The sequence below is a fragment of the Chlorocebus sabaeus genome, chromosome 26 (assembly GCF_047675955.1).
Source record: "Chlorocebus sabaeus isolate Y175 chromosome 26, mChlSab1.0.hap1, whole genome shotgun sequence".
NCBI lineage: Eukaryota > Metazoa > Chordata > Mammalia > Primates > Cercopithecidae > Chlorocebus > Chlorocebus sabaeus.
Genome location: NC_132929.1, coordinates 19,911,402 through 19,929,872, shown reverse-complemented (window position 1 = coordinate 19,929,872; position 18,471 = coordinate 19,911,402). Strand labels below are relative to the sequence as shown.

At 38.4% G+C, this 18,471-nt stretch overlaps 1 protein-coding gene and 1 pseudogene across 5 annotated transcripts in view; one reads left to right on the top strand and one right to left on the bottom strand.

Moving 5' to 3' along the window:
- FRMD5 (FERM domain containing 5) overlaps window positions 1–18,471 on the top strand; it is a 337,009-nt gene that overhangs the window by 130,258 nt on the left and 188,280 nt on the right. The gene's annotated exons all lie outside the window — the stretch shown is intronic.
- On the bottom strand, window positions 11,712–16,098 carry LOC103245726 (glyceraldehyde-3-phosphate dehydrogenase-like; annotated as a pseudogene).

The window sequence follows — 18,471 nt, the reverse complement described above, 5'->3', positions numbered from 1 at the left end:
CAACCATGTTTAGAAACCCTCCAAGGCCTATGTGATTTTTTTAAAAAAGAATTTATTATGTGGAATGAAGAAGCAAACATGTTCTATTTTATACCATTCACAGCCAAGTAATCAGCCATTTCCCTCAGGAGTCACTTGTACTAAAAGCTGGCCTGGACAGGGAAAGGCACTGTAATGGCTGCTTATCACCCAGAGCTGCCCAAGCACTAGCTTCATGCTATAGCTCAGAGGGACCCCAATGGTCTTTTCTTTAGTGCTTAGGGTTTTAGTACTAGACCTCTGAAATGCAGACCTAAGAAATGCCTGGTGATGGCACTAAAGCTGACATCACTATGAAAGCAGGCAGGAGGTATTGCACCCCTTGTGAAGAAGTTTTAAAAGTTTCTTATAGCAACTAGCTTCCCCATTAACAAATAAATAGATCTTCCATAGCAGCTAGAAGGTACCTCACCCCCTTTATTGAACTGTGTCCATGGACTTCTCAATGGTATCCCTGTAACCCTAAGACCTAGTGAAAATTACCTGGCACTTAAAGTATACAGTAAATATTAGATGAAAGAATAGGCAGCAGAATCACTTGAACCCCGGGGGGACGGAGGTTGCAGTGAGCTGAGATGGCGCCACCGCACTCCAGCCTGGGCAACAGAGCAAGACTCTGTCTCAAGAAAAAATAAAATAAAAAATTCAGCTCAGTGATTTCCATTTTTTTCTCCTGCCAAAGATCATGTTAATTATTTCTGTTTCTCATGGCCTCCATATTTTGAAATATTTATTATTCTGCTTTGATTAAATAATAATTCATTTGTTTCCTAATTTTACTGACCAAAGCCAACCAGGACTTCTGGTCAATATGAGAAAATCACAGTTGGTTAGTACCATAATTTCAGCTCAGAAAAAAAAAAATGAATATTTTATTTGGGTTGTGTAACAAGCCTTTTGAAATAAAAATAACTTCCAGGCCCAATGATTACTTTTAGGGGGCTTCTATGATTCTGAGCAAGCAGACTAAAATTCAGTAATATTGTCTAAACTATTCATTTTATACATAAACATGGTAATAATGCTTAAGGAGTTAGGGAGAAATGACTTGTGCAAGGCCAAACTAATTGATTCCCACTTCCCAGTTCAGAGTCTTCTTTAGGATGGATATATAGGATAGGGCTTGGAGAGGATATTCTAGAATGAGGCCTTAAGTTCCTGGCTCCTTTTTAAGAATAGATGGTGTTGGAGTATTGTTAACATAAATTTGGACAGAATTTATGGATAGAATCCCATTTAACAAATACTGTATTATCTCATGTCTAGTTATATATAGTGTCATTACATATCCCTATGATCTAGCTCACAGTTCATACCAATGTTTTATTGTTGTAAGCTGCAAAATTCTATTAGATTTTAAAAATTTCATATGAATAGGTGTCATATTTTTGTCATGTTTTTGTCTGGGGAGAATGTGGGAACACCCTCCTTAAGGCCCCAGGAGAGGGAATGGCTTGAGAGTGCATGTTATTAACTTGAGATCAGGACTAGGCATCCATTAGAGAGTGACCCTTTTGGACAGTGGGATCAGCCTTTGTAAGGCCTATAAAGAAAACCAAGGATGAAACTATGCAGTCAGGGCAAGGTCAAGGATTTGAAGCGGATCAAGATTCCTATGTCCATGATGTTTTGCATTTCTGCTATTATTAACATGTCAGAATGTAATAGGTAGTCAATATAATTTGATTGTTCCAAAAAAATTTATCACAAGTCCTTATCCATTTAGCAGTCAGTCTTCAAATTAATATATTATTTTGCTACATTAATTTATGGGCATTTGCTACAGCATTTATGGACAATAATTGTATGCAAACACCCATATCGTTATAAAGATTAGTAATAAACTTCAAGGTGTTTGGGCTGAATATTAAGTTTGCTCTTTACACATATGTTTTTGTGTGCAGAATGTCTGGAAGGGTCAAGAAAAGGAATTTGAAGCTCTGGAACAGGCAAATATACAGGAAATCATGCAATAAGAATACTTAAGGTTTACCTGAAAGATGAACTTTTACTATTTCTTATCTTAAAATTTTTAGTTTTGTTTCTTTAGAGACAGTCTTGCTTTGTTACCCAGGCTGGAGTGCAGTGGCATGATCAATAGCTCACTCTATCCTTTAACTCCCAGGCTCTGGCAACCCTCCTGCTTCAGCCTCCCAAGTAGCAGGAACTTCCAGTGTGTGCCACCATGCCCAACTATTAAAAAAATTTTTTTTAATTGAGATGGAGTCTTACTATGTTGCCCAGGTTGGTCTTGAACTCCTGACCTCGAGAAATTCTCCCACCTTGGCCTCCCAAAGTGCTGGCATTATAGGTGTGAGCCCTGTGTCCAGCCTTGATCTTTTATTTTATTCAGGTATAAAACATAGATAATAAAAGCACAGTTTTTTTTTTTTTTTTTTTTGCTAGCACAAATTTGGGACAATTTTGTCTTTGAAAGGGACAATATCTGCCATCTCAAATCATAATCCAATTAGTTGAATGAGGTTCTTTCAATCTGAACACAGTCTTCTTATGATTATTAGTATGACATAAAGGAATACAGCATGGTATGTTCTGGTGTCCTACAAAAGCAAAAACATCCAGAGCTTTCCACTGCAAAGCTTTATAATGGAGGTAAGCAGTAACCAATTCTAAAGCATTTTAAAGCTGGTTAAATTGTCTGTAACAGCAAACTTTTATTATAATCTTTTTTTTCCACCTTGAGAGGGCAAGGTAGTCTAGCTGTGTTTCAAAATCTCTTACTGTATTAACGAGGGAGAATCACTTGCTACTATAACAAGTAGCAAAAAGGTGCAAACATTTATATGGTAGTGTGGAGTGAGTTCTTTTCTATCAGGCAGTCCCAACACACTAAGAGGCATACCCTGTTCTTTATTTTGACTGTTTTATGTCATACTTAGAACTATTAAGTTTTAGAATCTTTAAAAGAGAACATATGAGGTCAATAGGTCTAAAGCATGTTTTGTCTGTTTGTACAATCAGAACCCTTAAGAAAATTTTTAAAGTTTTAAGAACTTGGCTGGATGCGGTGGCTCACGCCTGTAATCCCAGCACTTTGGGAGGCTAAGGTGGGTGGATCACCAGAGGTCAAGAGTTCAAGACCAGCCTGGCCAACATGGTGAATCCCCGTCTCTACTAAAAATAACAAAAATTAGCCAGGCATGGTGGCGGGCGCCTGTAATCCCAGCTACTCAAGAGGCTGAGGCAGGAGAATCGCTTGAACCCAGGAGGCAGAGGTTGCAGTGAGCTGAGATCACATCACTCTATTCCAGCCTGGGCAACAGAGCAAGATTCCATCTCAGCATCAATAGTAAGGAAACATTTTTTGTATACAAGCACTTGTGTATATAGTGGAATATTAAAAGGTTTTAGAAGTATTTTTGTAATTATTAAGAATACAGTCAATGTACTTTGACTAATACAATGAATAACACAAGAGTCCAATGTAGCTTGATAGGCTGAAATGATGGAACAGATGGAAAAAGAGTACATTAACCATAAATAAACATAAAATCGTGAACTTAGGTTCCAAAAATCAACTCTGGATACCCATGATGGAGAAGATAGTATGTTATGGGAAGAGACCCCAAGTTTATAATTAGCTGTAAACTCACTGTAAAGCAAGGTGGTAGAATGTTAGTTACAAATGCTTAAACTGTATTAAGTAGAGAGTAGAGAGTTTTATAGTACACTTGACTATTGTTGCCAGAATTTTAGTTCATTCTGTTTAGTTTAGACAGGGTCTTGCTTTGTCACCCAGGCTGGAGTGCAGTGGCACAATCATGGCTCACTGCATCCTTGACCTTCTGGGATCCTGCCTCAGCCTCCCTGAGCGCTGGGATTACAGGTGTGAGAACCTTAGTTTTGTGTTCTATTCTGGGGATCAAATTTAAGAAAGATGCTAATCAGCTAGGGTGTACTCAGAGGAAGGCACCAAGTGGATGTGGGGACTGAAAACTGGCCTAGGAGGATGAATCAGAATAACTGGGTGAAGACATAAGTAAAAGTATAGCTCTTTCTTCTGGGGGAAGAAAGCCTGAGAAATTATTTGATCTGAAATCCTGACTTTCAAGTTGAAGAAACAGGCTCAGAGAGATGTGTCCTGGGTCACATGATGAGATAGGAGCAGACTACAGACTAGTTTCCAAACATGCCAGACAATGGGATAGCAGGTGCCAAACAGGTGATATGCTGTGCAGAAGAGGGGCCAGACCTTTTCAGTAGCTTAAAAAGGCAGAACCAACACTAGCGTTTGAAAGTTACAGAGATGATTTGGGACAAAAATAGAAGGAACAACTTTCTAGCTATTGTATAGCTGCCTAACATTGGAATGGATTGCCTTGAAAAGCAGTGAGTTACCTATCACTAGCTATGTTCAGGTAAAGGTTGGATAGGATGTTAGGAATGCTGTTGAGTGATTCTTTTCATGCAGGAAAGGTTAGACTACACAAGTTAATTATGGCCCCTTTTGATTATTAATAATAGCAAACATTTATTGAGTTTATGGAGCTACCATGTCAAGTGTGGCATATATATAAATCTCTTTGATTCTTATAATATTTGAGGAAGCTGAAGAGCTGAGGCTCCACAGATTACTTGTCTGAGGTCACACAGTATTGGTGAGGTGAGATGCAAATCTGGAGGTAGTTTTGCTAACTTATGTGCTAGAGCTGCAGATCTCTAATTCACGTAACTATTAGTTAGATCCTTTCTTTTGTGATTTATTCTTTAAGCTTTTGTTCAAGCATTATTTGTTCAAGCATTCTGGAACAGAAGCAGACTCTCAATGAGAGGGACTAGCTTGCATTAGGGGATCTGCTTTCTTTCTTTTTTTTTTTTTTCTTACTTTTATTTTAGAAATAAGGTTTTGGTCTGTCGCCAAGGCTGGTCTTGAACTCCTAGACTCAAGCAGTCTTCCCACCTTGGCCTCCCAAAGAGCTGGGATTACAGGCATGAGCCACTGCACCCAGCCCTGGTTTCCTATGGGTTTTAGGTATCATTAATTTACCCTTGGAGGCACTTATGCTATCATAGTCCTTGAGAATAAATCCTCTGGAAATGGTTAGTCATTTGTAGTTCCTAAGCCATTTCAATAATGGTAGAAGTAATATTAAATTACTATTTGTCATTAAGAGACCTTGTGTTCCCAAATCTCCTTACTTTGTATACATTTAAAACATTTCCTTAGTAGTTATAATCCTCATATTATGAATATGAAAACTGCATGTCAGATTTTGATTTGTCTTGTCTCCCCCTTAACCTGAGCTGTTTTTTAAAAATTAAACTTTTTGAGATAATTGTAGATTTACATGCAGTTGTAAGAAGTAATACAAAGAGGAGAGCCTATGTATCTTTTACCCAGTTTTTCCCTATGGTAGCATCTTGCAAAACTGCAGTACAATATCATAGTCAAGATACTGACATTGATGCAGTCAGGATATAGAACATGTAGGTCCCCACGAGGATCCCTCCTATTGCCCTTTTATAGACACCTCTCACCTTCCCATCCTTGACACTTGGCACCACCAATCCTTTTCCCATTTCTATAATTTATTCATCTTAAGAATGTCATATAAATTGCATGATACCATTTATAACTTTTTGGAGTTTTTTTCACTCCACATAATTTCCTGAAGATTAATGTAAGTTGTTGAGTGTATCAACAGTTTCTTTCTTTTTATTGCTGAGTAGTATTCCATGGTGTAACAGTTTGTTTAACCTTTACCTGGTAAAGTACATCTGGATTGCTTCCAGTTTTCAGCTATTTTGAATAATGCCGTTATGAACATTTGTGTAAAGGTTTTTGTGTGAGCACAGGTTTTCATTTCTTTGGGATAAATTCCCAGGAAAATAATGCTAGGTTATATGGTAGTTTCATGTTTAGATATATAAGAAACTGCCAAACTGTTTCCCAGAGTGGCTGTACCATTTTACATTCCCACTGACAGTGTGTGAATAATCCAGTTTCTTTGCATCCTTGCCAGCATTTGGTGTTGTCACTATTTTTATTTTAACCATCCTGATAGGTGTGCAGTGATATTTCATGGTTTTAAGTTGCATTTCCCTAATGCTAATGTTATTGAACATCTTTTCATGTACTTATTTGCCATCCGTATATCCTCTTTGGTAAAATGTCTGTGTAAGTCTTTTGCCTATTTTCTAATTGGATTGTTTGTATTTTTATTATTGGGTTTTGAAAGAGCCTGGGCTTTATAGATATCAGTTTCAGCAATGTGCTATTCATTCCTTGACTCTGCCTTCCTGCCTTCCCAATACCTTATTCACAGTAACCCTCACATCTGACTTGTATGATATATTGTAGCCTGAGAAAATCATGATTCCATTCTGAATAGATCTGGAACAAAATACAGGTCATCTAAACTTGCTAGCAATCTTTTAAACATAAGATTCACATGTCATAAAATTCACCTCTTTAAAGTATACAAATCATTGTGTTTTAGCATTCACAAAATTGTACAAACATCACCAGTATGTAATTTCAGAACATTTTTATCACTGCAAAAATGAAATCTCATACCCATTTGCAGTCACTCTGCACTCCCATTTTCCCATTCCCTCGGCCCCTGGAAACCACTAATCTACTTTCTTTCTCTACCAAATTGCCTATTCTGGACATTTCATATAAACGGAATTCCGCAATATGTGGCCTTTTGTGCCTGGCTTCTTTCACTTAGCATAATGTTTGAAAGATTCATCCATACTGTAGCATGTATTAATATTAGTACTTCATTTTTATGACTAAATAATATTCCATTATACAGATATCCCACACCTTGTTTACTCATTCATCAAGTGATAGACATTTAAGTTGCTTCCACTTTTTGGCTTTCATGTATAATGCTGCTATGAACATTTGTGTGTGAGTTTTTGTGTGGCTATATGTTTTCATTTCTCTTGGGTATATATCTAGGAATGAAATTAATTGCTGAGTTATATGGTAATTCTATATTTAACTGTTTGAGAAACTGCCAAATTGTTTCCCAAAATGACTGAACCATTTTATATTACCACCAGCAATATGTGAGAGTTCCAGTTTCTTTGCACCCTTAGCAACACTTGTTATTTTTTATTGTGTCCATTTGTGTTTTTTATTATGACCATCCTGGCAGTTAAGGAATAGTTCACTGTGGTTTTGATTTGTATTTCTTTAATGATAAATGATGTTGTGAGCATCTTTACATGTGTTTATTGGCCATTTGTATTTACTTGAAGAAATATCTATTTCAATCTTTTCCTATTTTTAAATTGCATTATTTGGTTTTTCATTGCTGAGTTTTAAGAGTTCCTTGTATATTCTGGGTGCCAGATGATTATCAGGTATCAAATTTGCAAATTTTTCTCTCATTTTGTGGGTTGTGTTTTCACTTTTTTGGTAGTGTTTGCTATGGTCTGAATGTTGATATTTCCCTCAAATTTATATGTTGGAAATAATCCCCAATGCTATAGTATTAAGAGTTGGAGGCTTTAGGGGGTGATTAGGTCATGAGGGCTCCACCATCATGAATGGGATTAGTATGCTTATAAAAGAGGCTCAAGGAGCTTGTCTCTGCCCTCCACCCTCTAAGGATGCAGCAACAAGGCAGGATCCATGAGGAACAGGCCCTCACCATACACCAAATCTGGTGGTGCCTTGATCTTGGACTTCCCAGCCTCCAGAACTGTAAGCAATAAATTATACTGTTTATAAACTACTCAGTTGATGGTATTTTGTTATAGCAGCCTAACACTGATTAAGTCAGTGTCCTTTGAAGCACAAAAGCCCTTACGTTTTGAATATGACCATTTTAACTGTTTTTTATTTGTTGCATTTACTTTGGTGTCTTAGCAATATTTTAATCAGTACTTTTTTGCTTATGATTATATCCCTCTCAATATCTTTTCCAGGTACACCCAATTCATGGCACATACCCAGACTCTCTCCAGTTCTCAATGCAAATGAGCTTGCCTCCTATTCTCTGAGAAAGTTGAGATTATTTGACATAAATTCTTCAACTTCCTCTGTCTCGACTTAATAAGTTTCCATGTATTTGCACTCTTTTCCCTTTTATACTCTCTCTCTCTCTTTTGAAGTACAGGAATTTTCCTTTTCAAAATGAATACATCCACCTGGTCCATTCCATACCTCTTCTTCTTGGACTTTAATTCAGTGATTGATCTTTTTCTCCCCCCAGCATCAATACTATTTTGTTCTCTATTAAGCTTTCTTTTCTGCCTTCATACAATCTCAGGTCTTTGTTGCCCCTTTAAGGAAAAGAATGGAGGGGGAGCTTTGCCCAATTTTATTTTTCCTTTAAGCTACCAACTTCTTTGACTCCTTCCCTTTACTTATGATCTTGAAAGAGCAGTTTCACTTCCTCTACAATACTGTAGTAACCCTCTCAGTGGCCTCCAAGTCCAAAGTCTCCCACTTGGGCTCCTCTCACACACTTGCCATCAGATGAATCTTCCCAAAGTAAAGTTCTTATCACCTAACCCTCCTGCCTAAAAACTTTGATGACTCATTTAATATCAAGTTATCTATAGGACTTTCCAGCCTAATATTCAAAGCCCTTCATAACATGTTCTCTCAACTCTGATAGATCTGAACAACTCATTTTTCCCTGAACACCCCCTTGCCACTAGTTTCCTGCGTAATGCCTGTTCCCCAGAATGCCTGTCTTCCTTCAGTTCTTACTATGGAAATTCTGTGTAAAACTTATTAAATGCCTTGAAGTCTCTGTTGATCATCTCTTCCCCTTCCACCAGAGGGCACTCTCCAATCTTTGAATCCCTATCACATCGTAAACGACTATGTGGCCCTTATTATTTGACCTCCTATTATAGCTTTTGAAAGTAGATTGTGAATTCTCTGAAGGCAGAGACTTACCTGTCTGTGGACCTCTCCAGCAGCCATCCAGAGCTGGTAGAGCTAGTAGGTATTGCTTGAATTGATTTATTAAGCTGAGTATTTCTTTTTTTTTTTCACCTTTTTTTTTTTTTTTCTTTTCCGAGATGGAGCCTATATCTGTCGCCCAGGCTGGAGTGCAGTGGTGGGATCTCGACTCACTGCAACCTCCGCCTCCCGGGTTCATTCCATTCTCCTGCCGAGTAGCTGGGACTATAGGCGCCTGCCACAACGCCCGGCTAATTTTTTGTGTTTTTGGTAGAGACAGGGTTTCACCAGGTTAGCCAGGATGGTCTCAATCTCCTGATCTCGTGATCCGCCTGCCTCGGCCTCCCAAAGTGCTGGGATTACAGGCGTGAGCCACTGCGCCCGGCCAAGTTATTTCTTGAATTATTTTGATTTAAATTGAAAACAAGAACCTGGACACCTACATCCATGATGAAAAATCTTGAAAAGATAAAGCAGAAAACATGGGGTAGACAGTGGGAGGTGAAGCTGAGAACGTAATTTATGCTTTAGCTTTACAGCAAATCAGAGCACCTGGAGTTCAAAACCTCATTTTTCTGAATGTCAGTTTTGTTTTTGAAAAACAATCAGTGCATAGCATATTTACTCTTTAATCTCAAAACACCAAGAGTTAAGAAAAAAAAAGTGGAACTGGTTGAGTAAAATGATATAAAGTCACCTTATCTGACAAACTGTATCATCTGTTTTGAATGAAGGCCCTACAATTGTTGTGAAAGATGTCATGTTCATCTCCCAATTATGGAGATAAAAAGTAATGAGTTGAAGGAACTTTGCAAACTCTAAAGCACTGCATATAAGTTGACCTTTAAAGTTGAAAAATATTTCTTACAAAATGTAGGTCAATTTATATGCTTACAGACTACTGTTAGCTGGTTGGTAGGTGATAGCGGTCTCTCAGCTGGCTCTTTAAGGATGAGTGGGTCATGAAATCAGTATCACGACCAAAATCAATATATTCTCAAGGATAAACCCAGTTAAAAAGTTTTAAGTCAACCTGTGTACTAGATTGTAATCAACCTCCATCATATGCATAGTGTTATTAACTCTGTTGGGTATTCAAATGAGACTAAATCGATTAAATATTTACCTGTTGGGTTGGGTGACTAAAGGTGCTTTTATTTTATTATTTTTTAGGTCTTAATAGGAAAATGATACTCTTCGTTATTTTATCCTTCCTTTTGGGCTCTTTGAATTGATTTCTAAATTGTAAGTTCTTGAAAGCTGAGAAACTGTGCCATATATTTTTGTAAACCCTAGTCCTACCAGGACCTCTTTAGCATTATAATTATTCAGTAGTACCAATAATGATAGTCCTTAATATTTGTTGAGTGCTTATTAAGAGATAGACACTATACTAAGTACTGTATATTCATTATTTCGTTTAATTCTCATAGCAACTTTGTGAGTTATTTCAAAGGAAGAAATGAGACTTAAATAATTTGCCTGAGGTCACACATTACATAGGTGATTGAGCCAGGTGGTCTGACTCCAGAGCCTATGCTCTTAACCACTACACCATCTTCTTTAATAAATGTCTATTCTCAGTGATGCTAATTAGAACCAAGCTGTGCGCATGGCATATGTGCAGTGACATCCTGTCTATGTTTTTATTGTGTAATATACCCAGGATACTGTAAGCCCGCAGCTGGTGTCCATTAATGATAATGGTGTGGGAACTCAAAAATAATTTTCAGATCATCTTGAGTATAAGATATTACCTAATTTTCATTTTTCAGTGATCTTTAAATTCTGGGGCTTAAAAGGGTCTTGTTCTTTGGTTACCCAAAATGGTTTTCTTCTTTTTCTGAAAGTTGGATTTGAAATGGAGGTAATATAAGACTACAATGTGCTTTCTGATATTATTTCAGTAGGATTTTTTCACTTTTATTTTTTCTAAGCTTCTCTAAAGGGAGAGGTAGAGGCAACGTGATTTGTTTTTTGATTTTGTTTTTTGAGACAGAGTTCGCTCTTGTCACCCAGGCTGGAGTGCAATGGCGAGATTTTGGCTCACTGCACCCTCCGCGTCCTGAGTTCAAGCAATTCTCCTGCCTCAGCCTCCCGAGTACCTGGATTACAGGCATGAGCCACCACACCCAGCTAATTTTGTATTTTCAGTAGAGACGGGGTTTCTCCATGTTGGTCAGGCTGGTCTCGAACTCCCGACCTCAGATCATCTGCCCGCCTCAGCCTCCCAAAGTGTTGGGATTACAGGTGTGAGCCACTGCACCTCGCCAATATATTTCAGTTTTGTTTGAAATTTTATGTTAATTTCCATATTTGTTGGGTTGTGTTTATATTTCTTGAAAAATAACTCCATATATTTCAGTTTTGTTTGAAATTTTATGTTAATTTCCATATTTGTTGGATTGTGTTTATTTTTGTTGAAAAATAACTCCCCAAATACAAAATGAACAAAGATAACAAAATATACTTCCAAACACCAGTTACTCAAAATAAAGAAATGTAAACCTTTTTTCATATTTGCTTTAGAAAATTTCTAAAATTATAAAGTTGAAGTTTCCTGGTTTCTCTTCCCAATTCTATTTTCATTCTTTCCTCCCTGAAGGCAATGACTGTCATAAATTTGGTTGGTAGTCATTCCATGTTTTATGCATATATTACAAAGATATAAATCCATAAACAATGTACAGTATTTTGCATATTTTAAATTTTACATACATTGTAATATACTATATTAATATTAAGCAACTGTTTTTGAGAGGAAAACAATTAAATCTAATGGAAAATATTCTCTTTCATTAATGTCAGAATCACCAAACACAGACAATAAAATTTACACATAAAATTGAAAATACCATGAGAGTGTTTACAAATACACACAACTTTGAGCAAAGCTTTACAAATCCTTCATACCATATAAAACAAATGAAAAAATAATGTCAATTCATTTCTGCCCCAAACCTAGTTCTTAAGAGAAAATTTGCGGGAAGAGAGGTATGAATAGTTTCACAGAATACATTTTCAAGAATTTTTTAAAAACTGAAAGTCCAATGCCCAGAACAAGATAAACAGTACCCTTAGCAGTTAGCACTGTTAATAAGTCTCAGATACACAAAAATCAAGTTCTAGAGGGCAAAGCATTTAATTACATTCCACAATGAACACTCTTGTGATTCATATAAAATATAGTTCTCTCCAATTTCTACACAAACTGCTCTTTTCTTAATTTATTTGATTACTTGAACAATGAAATAAAGTTTTCCTTTTCAGCATTTATCTAAGATGTAGAAATAACAAAGTAGTTGCAATAAAGTGTATGAAATATTTAATAAGAATATATGAACATATAACCAAAATAAATTGTGAAAAAAGATAAAAGACTTTCGTCTTCAAACAACCCATTTTTCTAAAATGAAAACAGCTTTCCAATGGGGAATATCCGTGGTTGAAATACGACTCTCAAGCAGTACTGAAGTTTTTTGCATTGTCTTTGGAATGAGAAATGATTACTTAACAGAAACTTAAACAGCATATACAAACGTTATATTGAATATTAAGCAACTTTTAAAACATTGCTTTCATATCTAATCTTCAGATCTAGTTCAAACATTGTATTCCATAGTTTGAATATATCACAATTTGTCCCATCTACCATTGCTGGATGTTTGGATGATTTCCATATTTTTTTTTTCATAGATGATTCTTCAGCGGGTGTCCCTGTACATATCTTATTGTGTTCCTGCGTTTCAAGAGAAAGAAAAGGATTTTTGCATGACATACTGTAGTAAACAGAGGAGAGGTAAATGACAGGGCTAACAGCCCACAGCCATCTCGAGAGCTGAAGGGATTGTTATTTAATCACACTTGTAACACCTTACCATATCACACATGCTAGGAAACTGCTCCAGGTTTTGTCTTATAAACTTTAATGTTTATATGAATCACCTGGTCATCTTGTTAAAATGCAGATTTTGACTCTGTAGGTCTGGGGATGGGCCTGAGATGCAGTGTTTCTAATGTAAGTTCCCACGTGATGCCGATCCTTTGAGTAGCAAGGCTCTAGCTCTGTGCTGCCCAATGTGATAGCCACTAGCCACACGTGGCTATTGAGCATTTAAAATGAGACTGGTCTGAGTTGAGATGTGCTGTAGGTGTAAAATACACATCAGATTTCTGAAGATTTCTTTGGTTTTGAGACAGCGTCTCCCTCTGTTGCCCAGGCTGGAGTGCACTGATGTGATCACAGCTAACTGCAGCCACAGCCTCCTGGGATCAAGTGATCTTTGTGCCTCAGCCTCCAGAGGCACTGGGACCACAGGTGCATGCCACCACACCTGGCTAATTTTTTGATTTTTTTTTTAAAATTTTTTGTAGAGACAGGTCTCACCATGTTGTCCAGACTGGTCTTGAACTCTTGAGCTCAAACAGTCCTCCCGTCTCGGCCTCCCACAGTGCTGGGATTACAAGTGTGAACACTATGCCCAGCTAAAATGGCTTTCAAAGTCATTAAAGTCATAGGAAAATCTTAAAAAGTCATACTGATATTGATACTGGCAGTGGATTATGCCTAAGTTGACAATGTAATTTATCATCCATTCACTTTCGAGAGTAAAAGAGGATTTAAAAAATTATTATATAATTTTTTTGAGTACAGGGACTCTATTGATGGTATGCAACAAAGCAGAGCTCCCTAGGCCCCTCCCTCTTCAGGGAATCTGCATAGAAATGGTTAGGAGGGGAGATTCTCAGTGTGATGGGGGACTGAGTATGGCAGGGACTCCCCAGCAGCTGAGGTCCTCTTTCTTCCTCTTGTATTCTCACTGGGGCTGTTGGTCTGGGAGTCTTACTCTTTGGAGGCCGTGTGGGCCATGAGGTTAACCACCCTGTTGCTGTAGCCAAATTCATTGTCATACCAGGAAATGAGCTTGATAAAGTGGTGATTGAGAGCAATGCCAGCCCCAGCATCAAAGATATAAGAGTGAGTGTCAACTGTTAAAGTCGGAGGAGACAACTTTGTGCTCAGTGTAGCCCAGGATGCCCTTTAGGGGGCGCTCTGATGCCTGCTTCATTACCTCCCCTACCTCCGCCCCCAGTCCCGAGAGGAGTCCCAGGCTGAAGTACAGTGGTGCAACCTCAGCTCACTGCAACCTCGCCGCCTCCCAGATTCAAGTGATTCTCTTGCCTCAGCCTCCTGAGTAGCTGGGATCACCAGCATGCACCACCACGCCCAGCTAATTTCTATATTTTTAGTAGAGACAGGGTTTTGCCATGTGTCCAGGCTGGTCTTGAACTCCTGACCTCAAGCGATCCACCCACCTCGTCTTCCCAAAGTGCTGGAATTACAGGCATGAGTTTTACTGCACCTAACCTGTTTTACTACCTTCTTGATGTCATCGTATTTGACAGGTTTCTCCAGACAGCAGATCAGATGCATGACTGACACAGTGGTGGTGGGGACATGGAAGGCCATGCCAGTGACCTTCCTGTTCAGCTCTGGGATGACCTTACCCACAGGATTGTCAGTGCCAGTAGATGCAAGGATGATGTTCTGGAAAGTCCCACAGACATTGTTGCCATAGTTTCCCAGAGGGGCCATCCACGGTCTTCTGGACGTCAGTAATGGCATGGACTGTGGTCATGAGTTCTTCTATGATGCCAAAATTGTCATAGATGATCTTGGCCAGGGGAACTAAGCAATTGGTGGTACAGGAGGCATTACTGACAATCTTGAGGCTGTTTTTGTACTTCTTATGGTTCACATCCATTACAAACATGGGGACATCGGCAGAGGGGGCAGAGATGATGACCTTTTTGGCCCCTCCATCTAAATGAGTCCCAGCCTTCTTCATGGTAGTGAAGATACCAGTGGACTCCACGACATAATTAGTGCCAGCATCACCCCATTTGATTTTGGTGGGATCTCCCTCCTGGAAGGTGGTGATGGGATTTCCATTGATGACAAGTTTCCCATTCTCAGGCTTGATGATGCTGTGGAACTTGCTATGGGTGGAATCATACTAGAACATGTAGACCATGTAGTTGAGGTCAACAAAGGGATCATTGATGGCAACAATATCCACTTTGCCAGAGTTAAAAGCAGCCCTGGTGACCAGGTGCCCAGTACAACTAAATTCCTTTACCCTGGCCTTCACCTTCACCATGGTGTCCCAGGGGTGCAGATGGCCCTGCACAAGAAGATGCTGTTGTCAAACGGGAGGAGCAGAAAGCCTAATTTTCAAAATATTTATTTCTTGACTGAAAATTTGTTTTATACATTGGTGGACTTTAGACTGTTTTATATTAAAATGCATAAATACATGAATAAATTTATGCCAATAAATTTGACAACCGAAGTGACATTTCTTGAGAGACATAAACAGCCAAAGCTCACCCAGGAAGAAAAAGATAACTGGAGTAGCCCTATGTCTTTTAAAGAAATTTAATTAATGGTTTAAAATCTCAAAATCAAAAATAAAACTGTATTCCTAGACAGATTTACTCATACATTTTACTAGTTCTATACAAACTCTTCCTAGCTGGCTTTTTTAAAAAAGAAGCTGACAAACTGAAATCATGTGGAAATGGAAAGAATGTAGATAGCCAAAACAATTTTGAAAAAGAAAAGGCTGGAGATTTCACTCTCATTGATTTTAAGACTTAATATAAAGCACCAGTAATCAAAATCATATGGTTTAAGCTTAAGGATAGATATATTCATCAGTGAAACAGAATAGAGTCCAGAAATGGACTCACATATATACAGTCAACTGATTTTTTTTTTTTTTTTTTTTTTTTTTTTTGAGACGGAGTCTCGCTCTGTCGCCCAGGCTGGAGTGCAGTGGCCGGATCTCAGCTCACTGCAAGCTCCGCCTCCCGGGTTCATGCCATTCTCCGGCCTCAGCCTCCCGAGTAGCTGGGACTACAGGCGCCCGCCACCTCGCCCGGCTAGTTTTTTTTGTATTTCTTAATAGAGACGGGGTTTCACCGTGTTAGCCAGGATAGTCTCGATCTCCTGACCTCGTGATCTGCCCGTCTCGGCCTCCCAAAGTGCTGGGATTACAGGCTTGAGCCACCGCGCCCGGCCAGCTGATTTTTTTTTAACAAAGGTACCAAGGAGAAATTAGATATCCATGTACAATAACCTCAACCTTTACCATACTCCTTATACAAAAAAAAAATTACAGTAGTCCCTCTGTATATGGGGGGGGGGGGATTCCAGGACCCCTTGAGGATACCAAAATCCCTTATATAAATGGTAAAGTATTTGCATGTAACCTAGGTACATTTTCCATATACTTTTTTTTTTTTTTTTTTTTGAGACAGAGTCTCACTCTGTTGCCCAGGCTGGGGTACAGTGGTGCAATCTTGGCTCACTGCAACCTCTACCTCCCAGGTTCAAGCAGTTCTCTGCCTCAGTCTCCCGAGTAGCTGGGATTATAGGCGCCCACCACCATGCCTGGCTAATTTTTGTATTTTTAGTAGAGACAGGGTTTCACCATGTTGGCCAGGCTGGTTTCGAACTCTTGGACTCAAGTGATCTGCCTGTCTTGGTCTCCCAATGTGCTGGGATTACAGGCATGAGCCACAGAGCCCAGCCTGTAGCTACTAACTTTTGAAGTAATACTGATACTTCTTCAGAAAGACTGTGTCTTCTAGTTTTAATATTGGAAGTAGCATCTCTGTCGTCCCTATGGTGGATACAATATTTTGTGTGGTATACATATTCATAATCAACTTACTTGAGAAGGAAATTTGGGACTTAAATTTTTATTAAACATGAACTTTTTAAAGTTTATTGCTGCCAAAAATGTTTGTTGCAAAGTAAAAAGGCATCACCAAACAAGAAAATAAAGTCTTTATTTACATCAGGAAAATCAATGATAAAATCACTGTGAAAGAGCATACAGACTACTGTCTAAATGTGTTGCACAAGGCTACTCAGATTGTATTTCCTGCACATGTATCTAACCTATGATTTCTCATATTTCCCACTGACCTCACTATCTGGCAGCCTAGCAGCTTTGTGCATCTCACAAAAGACATGGTCAGGAAGAATGAACTGTCCCTAGCCACTCGTGTACCTGTACAATTCATTTGTTCGCAAGCATGTGCATGCCATCTTTGAAAGACAGGTATTACGTCCGGTATCAGAAAATGGTGGGGGAAGGTGACTGCTGGCAGTATTTCAGATATACCACCATATGGAAAATGTTAATGCATCTCACCATTAGATAAGACCATGACAAAAGGCTGGAAATTTAAAGCAGAGATCCTGCAACATTCATAACCACCCACCCCAGCTTATTTTAATGCAACGAGTAATAATAATTTTTGAAAAGTTAACATTCTGATTCAAATCTCAAATGTCAAACTTTATGGACTTCCCTGACAGCAGCAGGTAAATTGGACTGGCATAGCAGGCTGGGATGAGTAGTTACACATTTATGGCCTATATCAGAAGCTCTAAACAATTCAAAGTATAAAGGGTAATAGTAATAGTCCAGCCAAAGGGCCAGACTAATAGTGAGAGACCACTGGCCACCCTTTACTGCTAAAAAGCAGTAATCTTGGTGAAGCTTGGGAGAACCCCACGCTTTTCTTTAGGACTGAGGCTGTGAGAGCATCCATGGGCATTATAGTTTGTCTACTTTAAGCCCAGACTGAAACCACAATCTCTTTCAAATGCATTGAGACTTGTCCCAGAAATCTGCCCCTAGATTTTGACTGTGAAGGAGTCAGAGTTAAGTCACTATGATATTGAGAAAAGCTGGAATGTCTAAGTTGTGGGAAGTGAGAGAAAAGAGAATATAATGATAAAATTGCATTGTAAATCACATGTAGGGAGTCAGGAAGGACATAGGATTTCCCCATTGATGTATCTTTGTGTCAAGACCTGAAAAATGTGAGAGGATACTGCCTTACTCTTCTGAGCTAATCAAAAGCAGCAGCAAGTACACAGTGAAATAAGATTTAGTCGTTAAGTGGTAGGGAAGAGTGTTACAGTTTGAAAGTTTATGGTGTGTACTAGACATTATGTCTAAGTACTGTGGAGGATAGAAAAATATGAAACAGTTTCTTCCTGTTCACTGAGCCTATATATTTTTAAGGGATATAAAATGTTTGCAGACAGGGGCCTGTCTCAGTTCCTCTCTTAGAGCTCAAGCCCTTAATCCAACTACTCTCAGATTCAGATTTGAAGAATAAGATAGTGTGCCAGGGATTTTTTCATTTTTCATTATTTTATGTAATTAAGTGGCTTCTCACCTTTTCTCTTTTTTAGGCAGTCCTCATAGAATTATCATTTCTGTCTTTTAGCTGCCCTCTTGTTCCATTATGGAATGAAATTTCTGTTGTCCTAGGTCATCAGTGCATAAGCCATTTGGGGACTAAAAAAAAAAGTGTGCTATATAGTTGAGGATTTTATTATTTCTGCCCCAAATATTTTGACTTTAATTTTGAAGGGAATATTTCTAAGATGTACCTTTTTAAACAGAGAATGTTTATCTTACTTTATTCTTGATTCAAGGTCATGTTTAGGA